Source organism: Triticum dicoccoides, chromosome 5A (genome assembly GCF_002162155.2).
Source record: "Triticum dicoccoides isolate Atlit2015 ecotype Zavitan chromosome 5A, WEW_v2.0, whole genome shotgun sequence".
Taxonomy (NCBI): Eukaryota; Viridiplantae; Streptophyta; class Magnoliopsida; order Poales; family Poaceae; genus Triticum; species Triticum dicoccoides.
Genome location: NC_041388.1, coordinates 74,595,384 through 74,616,149, shown reverse-complemented (window position 1 = coordinate 74,616,149; position 20,766 = coordinate 74,595,384).

Below are 20,766 nucleotides of genomic sequence, written 5' to 3'. Positions count from 1 at the left end.
TAATTGATTTGTGCTATACAGCAGCTATAAGTTGTTCTAACATGCATGAAAATGGTACAGATAGATTCCTTGAATTTTTCTGATAATTTTACATATATAAATTATTTAATTTGGAGTTACGGTTGAATTACTATGATTTTTTGAAGTTTTGAACATTTTCTGGAATTTCCTGAATATTTTTAAATCCAGAAAATACTTATTGCGTCAGCATGACGTTGGCATGACGTCAGCAAGTCAACAGGGGCCGGCTCGGGTCAAACCTGACGTGTGGGGTCCACACGTCAGTGACACAGGGGTTAATCCCGCGTTGACCCGGGCTTTGACCCGCTACGGGGCCCACTGTCAGTGTCACAGGGTTAGTTAACAGGGTCATTAGCCCCTAACGACGACGCCACGTCAGCACGCCGGAGACCAGCCGACGGCGACCACAGAACACGGCGGGGCACGCCGGACTTGCGCTAGAGGCGTCAATTTGGCGCGCTGAGGGCACCAGGGAATGGCCCTTGCTCCCGCGCATCAAGAGGACCGAGTGGGAGGTCGTGGGGTCACCGAAACTCATGCCGGCGACGAGCTTTGGCGGCGATGGTGTTCGGTGGTGCTCGAGCGCGTCGCTACGGTGCATCAGTGAGCAAATGGAGAGGCTGGGCAGCACCTGCTAGACATGGGGAGTACTAAGAGCAGCTCAGTGAGGCCAGGGGAGCACGGAGGCTATGCGTGCAGCAGCAATGGCAGACGGTGGCTTCGGTGCTCGTGGGGAACGGCGCTACGGCACGGAGGGAAGCATGCTGAGTTAGGGGAGAGGGTCAGTGACTCACGGCGATGACGAGGAAACGCTCGGCGAGGTCGGGGACGGTCCGGAGCCGGCGAATTTGACGAAGATGGCCGGCGGGTCCAAGGTAGAAGACGACGGCGATGGCGGCGATGCAGGGCTTCCGGAGGGCTGTGGATCGGTGGGGAGGAAGAGGGGGTCGAGGCGGAGCTCCTGGGTGCATCGGCGAGGCTAGGGGTGGCCGGTGGCCATGGGTACGGCGACGATGACGGCGAGCTCCGCTCGGTCGCGGGAGGGGAAACAGAGGAGCGAGGGGGAGGGAGGTCCAGAGAGCGAGGGAGAAGTGAGAGGGGGTCGGGGACGTCTCCGTGGCGTCGCGAGGAAGTCGGGGAGGCTGCCACGGCGAAGCAGGAGGTGGCCGGCGTCGGCGCGCGTGCGTCCAGCACGCAACTGCTTCGGGGCGAGGGGGAGGAAGATGACTGGCAGCTGGGCTGCACAGTAACGGGCCGCGCAGAAGCTGGGCCGGCTACAGGTAAGTGGCCCGGGTAAATCCTTCTGCTCTCTCTCTTTTACTTTTTTTTTATTTTCTGTAGTTTGTTTTGATTTAGTTTAGCAACTAAATCATTTAAATAAATTCTGTAGATTTTTATGTGGCTTGCTAAAATATATACAAAGCCACTCACAAACTTCCAGAATTATTGGAGTCATATTTAATATATATTAAATATAAATCCAAAGCAAATAGTTATTGGATTAATTCAAATGGCCAAAATAATTATCTCTGTGACTCCAAAAATATTGGTTTAAATTTTACCTCTTACCAATATTTCCATGGAATAACAGGAACATTTTCTTGGACACATTTGAGAAGATTTAATTGTTGGTTATTTTTAGAGGTTTCCTGAGGCTTTTGAAAATTCCTCAATTCAAATTTCATTTGAATTTAAACATGATGCACACACCAGACAGCACCAGAAGCTAGGGATGTGACAACTCACCCCCACTAAACAAAAATCTCGTCCCGAGATTCAAGCGTAGGGTAAGGTGAAGGGGAAATGCAAACTAGTATAATCTTCACGATCCAGGTTGCGCTTCGAATGAACGTTGATTCGATCACCATCATTGTCTCGAAGTCTTGCTCTGAGAAATCCTGCCAACATGACATGGAGAGAAAAAGGAGACTCTAGAAGGGTCGATCTTCTCGAAGATCGAACAACTCAGGATTAACTCACGGAATGAGACATAGCAACCTCTCCCGAGCTGAGACACTAAACATACATCCATGGGAATGGAGTGAAGCAGATGACGAAGGTTCACTAGGTAGACAATAATTCCACACTTAAGAAGGTGGTAAACGATTGCCAACGTAGCGAGGAGTTGAGTTGCCATGATACCATAACGATGCACCTTAGGGAAGGTGAATCGTAGAAATATCTCCTTAAGTGGCAAAAAGAATTACCTTTGATTCAAAGATCAATGAAACTCTTTAGGCCAGCCTAAGGCAATTCTCGAGCGATCGTTTGTAGGGGGTCGGTAGAATGGCATACCCGGACTTGGATGATGTGGATTACCTTGTTGAAGACAACGTAATGGATGAATTTGCTTATCACCGGAAATGGAAGAGACCCATGGTAGAATGGCACATTGGCGGTGCAAGTTGGGAACAAAATGCAAATGCTGGGAATGATTCTGGTAACTGGGGAAGAACCCAACAACAGAGAGTGAATTCACTGTTTGAAAGGATCATAGCATTGCCGAGGAAACTGAGAGCGCTATACAGTTAATGCCGACGATCAAACCTAGCACTTGCGCGTGCTCTCAAGAACTTGAGCAATTCCATAATCATCAAGGTTTTACCAACATCCGTGTCAAGGGTCCGGTAACACAACTTACTACCATGATGAATGGTGATGGAGGATGCAGATGCAAAGGAAGATAACACCTTCTCAGATCTCACCCTTGGCGGGGCCAAGGAAATAAAATCTGGATGATCGACCGAGAGACATTTAGCACTCCGCTTCTAATGTTCTCCTTGATGTGCTAGTGTAACCCATTCATAGATATGGTTTGATATCTAGAACATCAAGTAAAAAGGTCGGACTTCAGAACACAGACATCCATAGGGGCAACTAGGGAGTAATCCTATGAAATCCCTATGGGGAGGTGGCCAACTTCCTCAAACAAGATACTATAATAATAGGTCTACCGGATGGGTGTGTTGGCCACGACATCCACCTTGCCGGTTATTGAGAGACCAATATTATAATTCTTGGGAAATGTTCCAACCATCACATCTGCCTGAGATTCAGATCTGGTTGGTGTCAGGATATCCCAGACTCATCAAGTCTAGAAAGAAAAATGAAAGTTTGCAACACAAATCGACGAGATAATGTTGCGGGATTCTCGGGGAGTGAGCTACGATAGTAAGCTCCAAAACATGAGCTGGTTCTGCTACAAACATGCGAACACGTTGTCCCAGACAAGCATGGCCACGTAGCAGTCTTATAATTAAACACTACCGAGTTCAGGTGGAGAACCATCATCGAGGATATCGAAGTCTTTACGCAAGTCCATGGATTAGATCCCAAGCATAGACTTATTTTCCTTGAACAAGTCAATCAGTGGCTTAGTGTGCTAGGGACACATATAGAATGAAGGTTGCAAGTCTCCAGACTACAGAATACTTCGCACGTGTGCATGACTGATTTGGGATGATTCCAAAGGAAACAAAACAATCTTTCTCAAATTCACGGCGGCAACTTTCACCAAATGCACGTGTATAAGAGGAAGTCACTCCTTTCATCAAACAAATACTTCATGAGCTAGCATGAAGAAAATGCTTTCAAAAGTTTCCAACACTAGCTTAATGTTCAACAACATCATGGAGGAGATAAGGATGTTGCCAATGGGCTCAACAACAATTCATCTAGGTTTCCTTTTAAAAGGAATTCCATAGTTAAGTGAACACGGTGATAGCATTGGTCAGACCAAAGATGTAATGGTGCATGCTCGAGGGATCAACCACGAATAAGATAACATTACGAGCATCGTTGGTACTGATTTGATTTGACGATAGCCCACACTGAAATCAAAGGATTGATAAGACAATAGGTCCAGCAACTGATCACAAGGACCAATCGATGAAGATATCATCTTTCTTCAGCACACCCTACACAAGAATATCCCTTTGGAACGAACTAAGTCAGGCAAGCTTTTATCTTCCAACTCTCCAAGTTGTTGTCTAGCTTAACCAACTAGCTCAGGGATATCTAACACCGATTTTTGGAGAGAAGGTGGTTCACAAGAACCCAACTTGATCACGAGATCAACATAGCGGTCAGGCGACAACCTGATGATACTTCCGAGAAGAAATTTGGAATATCATGAACCACCGGTATGTTACTAAGCTCGAGAACAATCTTACTTTTCAGGGCAAGATGATATGATCAATTAAGCAAGGATTGGCACTATCCTAACTCACTGATCGGAGAGTGCACCAGAAATAAGGACTAGGTAGCACAATCAACCTTAGGGTGACGATTCAATAATCGACACGCTAAGAATGAGGTTATCGTCCATTTAACTACCAAGCAATGGAGTTGCTAGCAGTATGGATTTCACACGCCATGATTCATTTGTCGGCATTCCGGTTACAATAACACGGAAACCGAGAAATTATCAATGATGATCAGAAGTATTACTGCGTCAAGAATTCATAAGATGGTGTGCAATTCCCATGATATTCCTGATATAAAGATGGTAATACTTCAAGGTAGAACAGACCAGAAGCTGGATTGGCATTTTGATCTGCGGGATACAATTGCTTTGACCCAATCCTAGATATGGATGAGATTCTGGAGTTTGTTTCTCCTATTCATTCTGAAATAGAATGGCTTGGCGGACCACAAGGGTAATAGGCATCGACGAACGAATGCACGCATACTCTTGACTATCAATTGATAGGCGAGGGTCGGAAACAACTAAGATGGGACAACTCAAAAGAACATATGATTTTCTGAGTTGTGGATGCATGGATTAGCATGTCGAACGAAGTTCAACATATTTCTTCCGGATAACCCATGCAGAAAGGTAGAACTGGCAGAGCCACAATATATAATGGAGAACTCATCAAGAATAATCCTGTTGTGATATTTCAGTTCAACGAGGAACTTCTGCCATAAGTAGTTCATGGTATTTGGAAGAAGAAGATACCACGGACTTCAAGGACTATCGCAAAGGTTACTAATATCCTAAAGGCACTAGCAATTACTATCAACATGAAGTAGGTAGAGTGAATCTCGGGTTCAAGAACCCAGGAACAGAATACCTATTACTAAGTAGCATCACAGGATGCTTTCGAGAATGATGGCCAGAATCATCACACTGGGAACACAAATCATGGCTAAATTACTAGATGATCCTCTAAGACACCTAGGGTCATAATAATATCTCCAACATATATGTCAAGGTAACGGAGTACCTCAACTCACTGATTAGTGTGGTTAATCTGGCCCATGGGAACATTGAAACGGGAAGAAAGGATTTGCAAATGCATCAGACTACTTAGAAACCTGGGATGACTCGGACAGCATAACGGCTGTAAATGCTCAGAAAAGATTTGAGACATTCACAAAAATGGTGGCATAACCACTCAGAAGCACAATATCAAGGTTTCGAGATCAACAATTAACATACGGAAGTAGTAGGAACTGAACTGAGACTTAAATCCAACAATCTTATAAGTCCACTGATTAGTAACACGTGATCCTAATAGAAAGAAGGGATAGCCTAGTTCTTAATCCCCGTATAAGAGAAGATGATGACTCAGATCAGAAGGCCATGAGGTATAAGGAGTAAAAAGAGCCTTACGTTCCATCCCACAATCAATTCCCCTACATATAACTAAAGAATTTCTAGACTCAACATCGACCAGTTTGGCTTGGTAATCCTACAGGCAGTCAAGCTCTGATACCAACGCTGTCAGGACCCCGACTCAATGTCACATCGATCTAGCATGTAACACCTCATATCACTTTGCGGCCTCACGCACGGTATTCCCACGGGTGTCACCTTACCTTTGCCTGGGACCGTTTGCGTCTTTTGGCATACGTATATGATAGTGTCGCTAGCATCCATATGATAAGGAGCCCGGGCTGACATGGCTAGTCGTAAACCCAAAGTGGCACAGACTTACAGGGACAGGCATCCATGACCCAGCATCGAACGTGTCGGTCATCAGCGAGCGAATCCAGGCTGTAGCACTGAGCTAGCAGGACTCCGGTGAACCGGGCTGTAGCGGGCTAACAGGACTCCGGTATTCATCGCGTGACATTTCCCCGAAGGGACAGACACAGGAACGAAGAAGGACACATGCCGGCCAGCCTAAGTGTTCCGGAGCAGTAGCAAGCTACCATGGCTCGGTGGAAACACTAGGAGACATTTCCCCGTAAGAGAGGCTACTAAAGATAAACAACTAGATGGTCAGATCCCACACATACCAAGCATTTCAATAACATACACACAATATGCTCGATATGTGCAAATACAACATGGCATCACAACATGACTCTACGACTCAAGTAATTTATTCAATAGGCTCCGAGGAGCGAGATATTACAAACATGGGTCTCATGACCCAACAATCAGAGTATACAAATCAAAGCACACGCGGAAGCTATCATGTCTGAGTACAGACATCTATAAATGAAAAAGGCTGAGAAGCCTGACTATCTATCAGATCCTGCCGAGGGCACAAGATCGTAGCTGAGGTATCAAGCTAAACGTCGAAGTCCACGCGAAACTACTAGTGAGACCGAAGTCTCTCTGCAAAACATAAAATGGGCAAACGTGAGTACAAATGTACCCAGCAAGACTTACATCAGAACTAACTACATATGCATCATTATCAACAAAGGGATGGTGGGGTTTAACTGCAGCAAGCCAGCTTTGACTCGGTGGCTAACCTGAACTCGACTGCAAGTAACTCTTTTGAGGTGGCGCACACGAGTCCACATATTCACCATATCAATACACCACTATGGAACCGCTCCCGTCTCCCTACGAGAACGCCATCCATAGCACTCACGCTTATCTTGCGTATTTTAGGGTATCCACTTTCACTTGTCTATGAACTGATATAAGCAACCCAGAAGTCCTTTTCCGCGGACACGGCTATTCGAATAGATCATATTAACCCTGCAGGGGTGTACTTCTTCACACACGCTCTCACCACTTACCGTCGTTTACACGACATGTACTCGGCAACCTTCAAGCGGAAGCCCAACGTGGGTGTCGGCCACGGCCTGCCTAAACACTCAAGTCTCTAGTCCAGGTTTATCGCCTATTCGGGTTCCATCCATGAGGAGATCCGGCCGGAGTTTCGCTCACAGCCCCAAACGATGTGAACAGGGTTCCCGAGACACCAAACGGGCGCCCGGTACACCGTGCCACGTGCCTACCGCATCACAGCCCACCCCTACGGTCAGCGCTGCCCACGGCCTCCAGCATACTACAAACCCCAGAAACTACTTGCAACTCCTGGACAGAGGACAAGGGTGATCAAGAAGCCGAGAGGGTCCATTGGTTTCGGGCCCAATGCGTGGTAGTAGCTGAATCATGGATCACAAACACAGAACTCAGTTCCTGAGGACGGCTGCAATGAGACAACCCACCATGTACTCCTACATGGCCTCTCACCGCTACCTTTACCAAATCGTGTTCACACACTTAGCTCACACACAGTAGGACATGTTCACACACCTCTGATTCATCCCGGATGAATCAGACCTGACACAACTCTAAGCAGTAGCAGGCATGACAAACAAGCATGAATGAGTAGGCACAACAGGGCTCAAACAACTCCTACTCATGCTAGTGGGTTTCATCTATTTACTGTGGCAATGACAGGTCATGCAAAGGATAAAGGGGTTCAGCTACCGCAGCAAGTAACAGATGAATCGATGTTGTCCTAATGCAGTAAAAGAGAGCAGGAGCGAGAGAGTAGGATTGTATCGGAATGAACAAGGGGGTTTTGCTTGCCTGGCACTTCTGAAGATAACATTGAGTCTTCATCAGTGTCAACGATCACATCATCGGTATCACGTCTATCGAGAGGGGACAAATACCGGTAACACAGAAGGAAACATAATCAATGCAATGCACAATATGATGCATGATCATGACATGGCAAAATGAATGTGTTTTGGGCTAATGCAACTAGCCACAGATTAAATGAAGTTGGTTTGTGTCAGGTCCCCGACTCGATGTCACATCGATCTAGCTGGTAACACCTTATATCACTCTGCGGCCTCACGCACGGTATCCCCACGGGTGTCGTCTTACCTTTTCCCGGGACCGTTTGCGCCTTTTGGCTCACGTATATGATAGTGTCGCTAGCATCCATATGATAAAGAGCCCGGGCTGACATGACTAGTCGTAAACCCAAAGTGGCACAGACTTACAGGGACAGGCATCCATGACCCAGCTTCGAACGTGTCGGTCATCAGCAAGTGGGTCCGGGCTGTAGCACTGGGCTAGCAGGACTCCGGTAAACCGGGCTGTAGCGGGCTAACAGGACTCCGGTACTCAAAGCGTGACATTTCCCCGAAGGGACAGACACAGGAACGAAGAAGGACACATGCCGGCCAGCCTAAGTGTTCCAGAGCAGTAGCAAGCTACCATGGCTCAGCGGTAACACTAGGAGACATTTCCCGGTAAGAGAGGCTACTAAAGATAAACAACTAGATAGTCAGATCCCACACATACCAAGCATTTCAATCATACACACAATATGCTCGATATGTGCAAATACAACGAAGCATCACAACATGACTCTACGACACAAGTAATCTATTCAATAGGCTCCGAGGAGCGAGATATTACAAACATGGGTCTCATGACCCAACATTCAGAGCATACAAATCAAGCACAAGCGGAAGCTATCATGTCTGAGTACAGACATCTATAAATGAAAAAGGCTGAGAAGCCTGACTATCTACCAAATCCTGCCGAGGCACAAGATCGTAGCTGAGGTAACAAGCTAAACGTCGAAGACCACGCGGAAATACTAGTGAGACTGAAGTCTCTCTGCAAAAACATAAAATAGGCAAACGTGAGTACAAATGTACCCAGCAAGACTTACATCAGAACTATCTACATATGCATCATTATCAACAAAGGGATGGTGGGGTTTAACTGCAGCAAGCCAGCTTTGACTCGGTGGCTATCCTGAACTACGACTGCGAGTAACTCTTTTGAGGTGGCGCACACGAGTCCACATATTCACCATATCAATACACCACTATGGATCCGCTCCCGTCTCCCTACGAGAACGCCATCCATAGCACTCACGCTTATCTTGCGTATTTTAGAGTATCCACTTTCACTTGTCTATGAACTGATATAAGCAACCCAGAGGTCCTTTTCCGTGGACACGGCTATTCGAATAGATTAGGTTAACCCTGCAGGGGTGTACTTCTTCACACACGCTCTCACCACTTACCGCCGTTTACACGACATGTACTCGACAACCTTCAAGCGGAAGCCCAACGTGGGTGTCGGCCACAGCCTGCCTAAACACTCAAGTCTCTAGTCCAGGTTTATCGCCTATTCGGGTTCCATCCATGAGGAGATCCGGCCGGAGTTTCGCTCACAGCCCCAAACGATGTGAACAGGGTTCCCGAGACACCAAACGGGCGCCCGGTACACCGTGCCACGTGCCTACCGCATCACAGCCCACCCCTACGGTCAGCGCTGCCCACGGCCTCCAGCATACTACAAACACCAGAAACTACTTGCAACTCCTGGACAGAGGACAAGGGTGATCAAGAAGCCGAGAGGGTCCATTGGTTTCGGGCCCAATGCGTGGTAGCAGCTGAATCATGGATCACAAACACAGAACTCAGTTCCTGAGGACGGCTGCAATGAGACAACCCACCATGTACTCCTACATGGCCTCTCACCGCTACCTTTACCAAAACGTGTTCACACACTTAGCTCACACACAGTAGGACATGTTCACACGCCTCTGATTCATCCCCGATGAATCAGACCTGACTCAACTCTAAGCAGTAGCAGGCATGACAAACAAGCAAGAATGAGTAGGCACAACAGGGCTCAAATAACTCCTACTCATGCTAGTGGGTTTCATCTATTTACTATGGAATGACAGGTCATGCAGAGGATAAAGGGGTTCAACTACCGCAGCAAGTAACAGATGATTCGGTGTTGTCCTAATGCATTAAAAGAGAGCAGGAGCAAGAGAGTAGGATTGTATCGAAATGAACAAGGGGGGTTTTGCTTGCCTGGCACTTCTGAAGATAACATTGAGTCTTCATCAGTGTCAACGATCACAACGTCGGAACATCGTCTACCGGGAGGGGACAGATACCGGCAACAAGGAAGAAATACAATCAATGCAATGCACAATATGATGCATGCTCATGACATGGCAATATGAATGTGTTTTGAGTTAATGCAACTAGCAACAGATTAATGAAGTTGGTTTGAATACAAGATTCAAATTCAAACTCCATATGTGATTATTCAAATGCCATTTAATTGATTTGTGCTATACAGCAGCTATAAGTTGTTCTAACATGCATGAAAATGGTACAGATGGATTCCTTGAATTTTTCTGATAATTTTACATATATAAATTATTTAATTTGGAGTTACGGTTGAATTACTATGATTTTTTGAAGTTTTGAACATTTTCTGGAATTTCCTGAATATTTTTAAATCCAGAAAATACTTATTGCGTCAGCATGACGTTGGCATGACGTCAGCAAGTCAACAGGGGCCGGCTCGGGTCAAACCTGACGTGTGGGGTCCACACGTCAGTGACACAGGGGTTAATCCCGCGTTGACCCGGGCTTTGACCCGCTACGGGGCCCACTGTCAGTGTCACAGGGTTAGTTAACAGGGTCATTAGCCCCTAACGACGACGCCACGTCAGCACGCCGGAGACCAGCCGACGCCGACCACAGAACACGGCGGGGCACGCCGGACTTGCGCTAGAGGCATCAGTTTGGCGCGCTGAGGGCACCAGGGAATGGCCCTTGCTCCCGCGCATCCAGAGGACCGAGTGGGAGGTCGTGGGGTCGCCGGAACTCATGCCGGCGACGAGCTTTGGCGGCGATGGTGTTCGGTGGTGCTCGGGCGCGTCGCTACGGTGCATCAGTGAGCAAATGGAGAGGCTGGGCAGCACCTGCTAGACATGGGGAGTACTAAGAGCAGCTCAGTGAGGCCAGGGGAGCACGGAGGCTATGCGTGCAGCAGCAATGGCGGACGGTGGCTTCGGTGCTCGTGGGGAACGGCGCTACGGCACGGAGGGAAGCATGCTGAGTTAGGGGAGAGGGTCAGTGACTCACGGCGATGACGAGGGGATGCTCGGCGAGGTCGGGGACGGTCCGGAGCCGGCGAATTTGACGAAGATGGCCGGCGGGTCCGAGGTAGAAGACGACGGCGATGGCGGCGATGCAGGGCTTCTGGAGGGCTGTGGATCGGTGGGGAGGAAGAGGGGGTCGAGGCGGAGCTCCTGGGTGCATCGGCGAGGCTAGGGGTGGCCAGTGGCCATGGGTACAGCGACGATGACGGCGAGATCCGCTCGGTCGCGGGAGGGGAAACAGAGGAGCGAGGGGGAGGGAGGTCCAAAGAGCGAGGGAGAAGTGAGAGGGGGTCGGGGACGTCTCCGTGGCGTCGCGAGGAAGTCGGGGAGGCTGCCACGGCGAAGCAGGAGGTGGCCGGCGTCAGCGCGCGTGCGTCCAGCACGCAGCTGCTTCGGGGCGAGGGGGAGGAAGATGACTGGCAGCTGGGCTGCACAGTAACGGGCCGCGCAGAAGCTGGGCCGGCTACAGGTAAGTGGCCCGGGTAAATCCTTCTGCTCTCTCTCTTTTACTTTTTTTTTTATTTTCTGTAGTTTGTTTTGATTTAGTTTAGCAACTAAATCATTTAAATAAATTCTGTAGATTTTTATGTGGCTTGCTAAAATATATACAAAGCCACTCACAAACTTCCAGAATTATTGGAGTCATATTTAATATATATTAAATATAAATCCAAAGCAAATAGTTATTGGATTAATTCAAATGGCCAAAATAATTATCTCTGTGACTCCAAAAATATTGGTTTAAATTTTACCTCTTACCAATATTTCCATGGAATAACAGGAACATTTTCTTGGACACATTTGAGAAGATTTAATTGTTGGTTATTTTTAGATTTTTCCTGAGGCTTTTGAAAATTCCTCAATTCAAATTTCATTTGAATTTAAACATGATGCACACACCAGACAGCACCAGAAGCTAGGGATGTGACAGTACCAAACCTGATGTAAACCTTGCCGTAAGTTTGGTAGGAAGGTACCAAAGTAATCCAGGCATGGAACACTGGACAGCGGTCAAGAATATCCTAAAGTACTTGAAGAGGAATAAGGATATGTTTCTCGTTTATGGAGGTGACGAAGAGCTCATCGTAAAGGGTTATATCGATGCTAGCTTCACACAGATCTGGATGACTCTAAGTCACAAACCAGATACGTGTATATTTTGAATGGTGGGGCAGTAAGCTGGTGCAGTTGCAAGCAAAGCGTTGTGGCGGGATCTACATGTGAAGCGGAGTACATGGCAGCCTCGGAGGCAGCACAAGAAGCAATATGGGTGAAGGAGTTCATTACCGACCTAGGAGTCATTCCCAATGCATCGGGCCCGATGACTCTCTTCTGTGACAACACTGGAGCTATTGCCCTTGCCAAGGAGCCTAGGTTTCACAGGAAGACCAGGCATATCAAGCGTCACTTCAACTCCATTCGTGAAAGTGTTCAAAATGGAGACATAGTTATTTGTAAAGTACAGACGAACCTGAATGTAGCAGATCCATTGACTAAACCTCTCCCTAGAGCAAAACATGATCAACACCAGAACTCTATGGGTGTTTGATTCATCACAATGTAACTAGATTATTAACTCTAGTGCAAGTGCGAGACTGTTGGAAATATGCCCTAGAGGCAATAATAAAATGGTTATTATTATATTTCCTTGTTCATGATAATTGTCTATTGTTCATGCTATAATTGTGTTATCCGGAAATCGTAATACATGTGTGAATACATAGACCACAATACGTCCCTAGTGAGCCTCTAGTTGACTAGCTCGTTGATCAAAAGATAGTCATGGTTTCCTAACTATGGACATTAGATGTCATTGATAACGGGATCACATCATTAGGAGAATGATGTGATGGACAAGACCCAATCCTAAGCATAGCTCAAAGATCGTGTAGTTCCTTTGCTAGAGCTTTTCCGAATGTCAAGTCTCATTTCCTTAGACCATGAGATTGTGCAACTCCCGTATACCGTAGGAGTGCTTTGGGTGTGCCAAACATCACAACATAACTGGGTGACTATAAAGGTGCACTACGGGTATCTCCGAAAGTGTCTGTTGGGTTGGCACGAATCGAGACTGGGATTTGTCACTCCGTATGACGGGGAGGTATCTCTGGGCCCACTCGGTAATGCATCATCATAATGAGCTCAATGTGACCAAGTGGTTGATCACGGGATCATGCATTGCGGTACGAGTAAAGTGACTTGCCGATAACGAGATTGAACGAGGTATTGGGATACCGACGATCGAGTCTCGAGCGAGTAACATACCGATTGACAAAGGGAATTGTATATGGGATTGATTGAATCCTCGACATCGTGGTTCATCCGATGAGATCATCGAGGAGCATGTGGGAGCCAACATGAGTATCCAGATCCCGCTGTTGGTTATTGACCGGAGAGTCGTCTCGGTCATGTCTGCGTGTCTCCCGAACCCATAGGGTCTACACACTTAAGGTTCGGTGATGCTAGGGTTGATGAGATATTAGTGTGCGGTAACCCGAAAGTTGTTCGGAGTCCCATATGAGATACCGGATGTCACGAGGTGTTCCGGAATGGTCCGGAGGTGAAGAATTATATATAGGAAGTCCAGTTTCGGCAATCGGGAAAGTATCGGGGGTCACCGGTATTGTACCGGGACCACCGGAAGGGTCCCGAGGGTCCACCAAGTGGGGCCACCTATCCCGGAGGGCCCCATGGGCTGAAGTGGGGAAGGGAACCAGCCCCTGGTGGGATGGTGCGCCCACCTTGGGCCTCCCCTGCGCCTAGGGTTGGAAACCCTAGGGGTGGGGGGCGCCCCACTTGGCTTGGGGGGCAAGCCACCCCCCTTGGCCGCCGCCCCCCCTTGAGATCCAATCTCTAGGGCCGGCGCCCCCCTAGAGGCCCTATATATAGTGGGGGGAGGGAGGGCAGCTGCACCAAGTCCCTGGCCCCTCCCTCTCCCCTCGTAACACCTCTCTCTCTCGTTGGAGCTTGGTGAAGCCCTGCCGAGATCACCGCTGCTTCCACCACCACGCCGTCGTGCTGCTGGATCTCCATCAACCTCTCCTTCCCCCTTGTTGGATCAAGAAGGAGGAGACGTCTTCCAAACCGTACGTGTGTTGAACGCGGAGGTGCCATCCGTTCGGCGCTAGGTCATCGATGATTTGGATCACGACGAGTACGACTCCATCAACCCCATTCTCTTGAACGGTTCCGCTCGCATCTACAAGTGTATGTAGATGCACTCCCCTTTCCCTCGTTGCTAGATAACTCCATAGATTGATCTTGGTGATGCGTAGAAAATTTTAAATTCTGCTACGTTCCCCAACAGTATCTATGTGACATTAGGGTTTTGGTTGATTTGTGTCTTAAGGTGTTATTTTACTACGAACTCTAGGGCTGTTTGTGACACTTATAGGAATAGCCCAATGGATTGATCAGAAAGAATAACTTTGAGGTGGTTTTTCGTACCCTACAATAATATCTTCGTTTGTTCTCCGCTATTAGTGACTTTGGAGTGACTCTTTGTTGCATGTTGAGGGATAGTTATATGATCTAATTATGTTATCATTGTTGATAGAACTTCCACTAGTGAAAGTATGAACCCTAGGCCTTGTTTCAACACATTGCAATACCATTTTCGCTCACTTTTATCATTAGTTACCTTGCTGTTTTTATATTTTCAGATTACAAAAACCTATATCTACCATCCATATTGCACTTGTATCACCATCTCTTTGCCGAACTAGGGCACCTATACAATTTACCATTGTATTGGTTGTGTTGGGGACACAAGAGACTCTTTGTTATTTGGTTGCATGGTTGCTTGAGAGAGACCATCTTCATCCTACGCCTCCCACGGATTGATAAACCTTAGGACATCCACTTGAGGGAAATTTTCTATTGTCCTATAAACCTCTGCACTTGGAGGCCCAACGACGTCTACAAGAAGAAGGTTGTGTAGTAGACATCAACGACGTGAGCTCTGTCAAGTTTCTCCATCGTCCAGGCTGAGTGCCAGGCACGCTTGTCCTTGTTGCACGAATCCTTCATGTCTCATGCTCCTTGCTGCCCCAGATCTTGTATTGGGCCTGGATGTCGACAAGATTCTAGCAGGCGATGCCCGAATTCTCGAGCGCCTTTACATCGTTGGTGATGTCAACCGTAGCGAACATGTAGTGGGGGCTGTTGACAAACCTGGCGAAACTCTCGCAAGGCCTTGTGGCCAGGCAGTAGTGGTAGACGAGGACGTGGTGGCACATGCACATCTGGGCGACGGCGACCTTGGGACGAGACTCGGCACGAGCACGGGTGTACTCAAGGTCAAACCCGACCACCTTGTACTTCTCCTCGGCAAGCAACAGCTCCATGATATGGATGGAGTGCTCCACCTAGACCGGGGCGTTGGTGTACACCACCGAGAGGTCCATGAACCTTTTGTGGGTGTCCACCACGGCACGCATGGTAAACTGTTGCTCGTCGTGGGCAGCTGCTTGGAGTGCCATTGGAGCCACGCGGGATACCCTCTAAGAATTTCTCATGGTGGGTGTGCTTCTTGCAATGGTGGGGCGCGATCGAAAGGTTAGCCGCTGTAATAAATGGGGGGCGGCCGGCCTGTAATCGTCACGTCTTGTCACGACGTTCATAGCGGAGGATTCCAGTGCATGCTTGACAACACCGCACCACATCCATGGGCTCGAAGAGGCACCAAATGTATCATCGGTGAGCCTGTTCCCGCGCTACCGCGCAGTTTACCATGCAAGGTTCCCGCATGGCTAGTTTGGCCATGCGTCGGCTAGAAGAGGGACAAATCATGGGCGCTTATTGGCAAAAAGCTTTGTAAAAACGAAGTGTGTGGAATGACTTCGGTCATAAGTTTACCCATGGGTGATAAGGTCAAAGTTACACAGAAGGGTGATGATGGACACTGAAGTGCGATAATTAATTCTACGCTCTACAGGGGACATGGTGGAAGAAACCAACTGTGTGCAATAATGTCGAAGATTGCAGTCAAGTTAGCTATACAAATCGTGTGCTGTGAGATCGACAAGGTAAAAAGATTCAAGAATGGTCTAAGGCCATTGCATATTAATGTCAACGTAGTTCTACCAATATACGAGTCTCATATGATGCCATTTCAATGATTGTACCACAAAGCTCGAAATATTACAAGGTTCAAATTCCAGAGTTCTATGGCTCAAATTCAAAGATTACAAGGTTCAAACTGATATTAGAAATGAAATTGAGCTCATCAGCTGCAAACGCTCGCGCTGATCCGCTGAACATGGATATCAAAGAGGTTCAAACTAATATTACCACTTTTAAGTCTGGTTTCGAAACTCACAATTTTTGAAAGGGGTCAGCCACAGGGAAGTCATGTATGGGGTTGACACGATCACTTCCCATTACTCTGTCATCTGAAGTTCCAAAATGAAATTCAACATTTTTGGAGCCTATTCCATTCTGCCGCAGGCACCGACGCTGATCAACAAACCATTCATTTTTGCGAAATAAATGTAGGGAAAACCTCATTTCCTTCAGCACCCTTGCTCTGAGAACAAAGAACATGGCGAATATAATCTCCGGTAAGGTCCCTCGGTAGGAGTTCTAAGTAATTTCTGAGAGATGCAGATCTAGGCATTCGACGTGATTGTTATACTGTATCACATTATCCACCACTGGGCCTAATCTTATCTGTAAAAGAAGAAAACATGTTAGTGCCTACATGTAGTTTTGAACATTACTACAACCCTATTTGGTTTGCAGGATTTGTAAAATGCACTAACATGCCATCTTCGATCTGACATGATTAACATAGGCATTTGATTACATTCTAGAAAAATGTAGCCTTCTTCACAAGAGGTTGGAGTGGATAAAAAGTTCCTAAGAAAACTAGTACAGATGAATCCAAAGGAGAAATGCTTATTGATTGTAACCATATGGATCAAGCAACCAATATGGGGGTGGAACATGTATGTACTAAAATCCTCCAAAAGAATCCTTCAGAAATCGTAGCACATTGTCATTATAAACTTGGAAAAAGGTGTCACAAACTGAACTCCCTTATGGTTAACATTTAACAGGAAAGGAACATCACCTCGATATATAGCTTCTCCAGGCACGAAAAGCATCTCAGGAAACTGACAACTTGCTCCAGTTTGGGGCTGATAGATTCTAGTGCCAAGACCTTCACTGTGTGCAGTTTCAAGGTCAAGCTTGTCGGAATCATTTTCTGAATGACAGACGAACAAACATCTTCAAAATTAGAAATAATGTTAATTTGTAGAAGGAGAGGTAGAAGGCGGCTGTTCTACCTAAACGGGTGTGGATCCAATAACAAGTTCGGAGTATTTGTCATACGAGTAGCCCACCACTGTCAATTTCGGCGTAGAAATGACATTGATTCTTGTTGGACCTTCTTGATCAACTACAAGTAATCTCTCAAGTGCAGGTGTGTCCTCAATGACCATACCATGGTACACATCTTGTGATGCCTTCCAGCCACACCAGCAACACACATAAATAGTCAGGAGAGTCATGGAGGTGATGTGGAAGGTACTCAACCCATTGATCGCCTGAAGACGAAGGTACTCGAGTGCAATACAGCCACGGAGCAGGCGCTCCATGTCACTGTTTGAGAGGCAGACGACAACGAGCTCGAGGTGCTTCGGTCGTGGTAGAATAAGAGCGGGTGTGTCATTAGGGGAGGAATGCCAGTTCCTGAACTTGGCGACGCGTAGTGTAGGTGCGAGGCGGAGTGCAGGCGTTGGCAGCAACCACATATTCCCATCATCAAAAGTGAGCTCCTCGAGCTGGTCTAGGGCGGGGGATCAGAACCAGTCATCAAGCTTGGCTCAGTCCTTGCCATTGGAGCGGAATTTGCCCATTCTACGGCCTCTGGTTGGGCCAAGGTGACTGCCGAGGATCTTGGAGAACGCATGCCAGCTTTTTCGATAGCCATGGAAGAGCTCGTGGGAGTCGATGAGGTCAAGAGGGCTAGAGTTCCATAGGGGGCGCCACTGTCGGGAAAGGACGATTCTCCGCGTCCCATATTTGATTGGGAGGAGGGAGATGATGAGTGTCAACATATCATCGGGGAGGTTGCTGATGAAGTCTATGCCTGCTGGAGTCACTTGCGGTTCTAGCTTGCCCCGCCTCCGCTTGTTGGCAGCCCCGTTCTCTACCTCCGAAGTCTCCTTGTCAGCGGCGCTTTCTGATAGAAATCGGAGTATAGTGAATATTTAGTTAAAACAGGGCAATAGAAAAGTGTATTCGTAACTAGAAGTTATTAGGTAGGAATATAGTAAGAAAAGGGAATAACAATTGGTTGCTTAAATACTACATAATTCATTTGACATTGCTGGGTAAGTCAACATGCAGATAGTTGAAAAGAAAAGTTACTTCGAACAAAGTCTAGACGGATGATTTTGTCGGGGAAGTTAGCATATATCTCATGACTAGGCCCTTTATGTGCAGTGCAATTTTAGTGCCAACTTTCAGTACATAAAACTTAGAAATTTCATTCCAAAAGCCAGTGCCAAAATAGGAGTCACCATGTTCATCAAGTCTTACAGTAGCAACGATTGTAAATCCATGGTTTGTGTGCAGTATGACATCCGTGCAGTCTTGATCTATGTAAAGGGAAAGATTGTGCACTACATAATCTTTTGCATAGCAAGGGATGCGCTACAGAAAATGGTAGGATTGTTAAACAAAATATGGTAACATGCAAATATGGGCCCAAATTGAAAGAACTATACAGCAGTTGAAATCAAAGGACAAAAATCTATAATTAAACAGATAGGGCAAACATGATGTCAAGGAAATATGAGAGTAATTGAAAGAACAATACATCATTAATTTGCCTAATATAGAAAGAAGAGGGGGGAAATCCCCTTTGACGTATATGGTGCATGTGGCACCTTTTATCCAAATGTAGCAATATTTAGAATATGTTCAGGAAAGTAGGCCATGCCAACTGATTTAGGGTGACATTGAACATACCGCGCGGGTCCTCAAGTGATCTGGTACAATGAGATGGAATCTCTGGCGAAGGTCACAAAGTCCTGATGTGTCGGCGCACTGTACATTCTATGAATGAAAGAAAATCCTCAAATCAGCTCGAATAAAAATGAATTCACGGTGATTTCCGCCGGGTGATTAAAGGAGGTAGATGAACTAGGATAAGATATGAGATAATATCTCATTAAATTAGGTACCTTGTCATCCATGAGAAAGAACCCTCAGTACGGCAGATTCCCCAACAGAGTGGAGCTAGGTCGACCGCGAGCGCGTCGAGAAAGTCGGGCGATAGGAGGCGGCAAGCGGAAGTGAAGAAATGCGGTGGGCTTTGCCGGCAGCCTGGCGGCGGCGGCAGGCAGCGAGCTAAGTGTTTACCGCCGCGATAGGTGGTGCCATGGCATAGACGCAGAGGAGCTTGTGCAGGTGTGAATGGGGACCGGAGGGGGTGGTGGGCGGGTGAGGGTTTGTGTGACATGCGAATGGTGAGGGTTTTCTTTTTTCTTTTTTGAATTGGGTGGTGGGGTTTTCTGTCCCACGAAGAATTTTTGAGGCGACGGTTTGCTAAAGCGAACTGTGTGTGATTGACCTAACGGGAAAAATGAAAGTCATTGCACATGGTTCCAATTTTGGGAACCATGTGTGATTAACGTACTACCTCCGTCCTAGCTTATTGGTCCCCCTTTGTAATTTCTACCAAACTTTGACCAAATGTCGGGGGTTGGGTGCGACATATGCCAAAGGATGGCTTATCATGGTGGGGGCGAGTAGAAACATCACCGGTTCCTGGAAACGGGATGAGGCGTAGACATGCACGCCGGCGAATCTTACCCAGATTCAGGGCTCTCCGAGGAGATAACACCCCTACTGCTGCTCTGCGGGGTCTCCGCATGATAACTACGGCAAAGTGTTTACACGATTGCTCCTTGAGCTGTTTTCTGGAGGCAGGAGAGGGCAAGGCTAGCTCTCTCCTCCCTATATGATCTGGTATAGAGCTAATGGATTCCCACCCTTTGCATGGGTGCCCTGAGGGGTTTATATAGGCCTACCCCCCAGGGGTACAACGGTAATACGGCTGGGCGCGGGCCCAACCGTCAGCGCCTCCGGCCTCCGTCTTCTCCGCCGACTGCTGGGGCCCGCCGACTGGTGGGCCCTGCCGAATGGCTAGGTACGGAGCCGACAGGCCGCGTCCTCCGCGGGCGGGTCTTGCCGGCTGCTGATTACTGTAGCCCTGCTTCTAATGACGCGGGCTTCGTCATGGAGTCGTGGCAACAGCCTCGCCGCCTGGCGGGCGATCACTATTGCCACTCTCCGTCACATCTGGTTAATGGCGCGTGGGCCCCGGGGGAGGAGCCGGCCGACTCTCGGGGGCCAACTCCTGACTGGTCCGACTTGCGGTGCACTTGCCGTCTCCTGGGGTCCCACTGGCTGGTGGGACCCGCCGCCCTAGGGTCCTACAGACAAGCCGTCGTGGGCACAGGATTTGGTCCTTCGGTGCTGACATCAGGGCTGGCACGGCAACAGTGCCACACCGCATGGAGATCTCCTCAGTACGGCGTACTGTGACCATGCTTGCCTTTGGAAAGGGGTGGGAGCAGTCTTCACTGTAGCCACT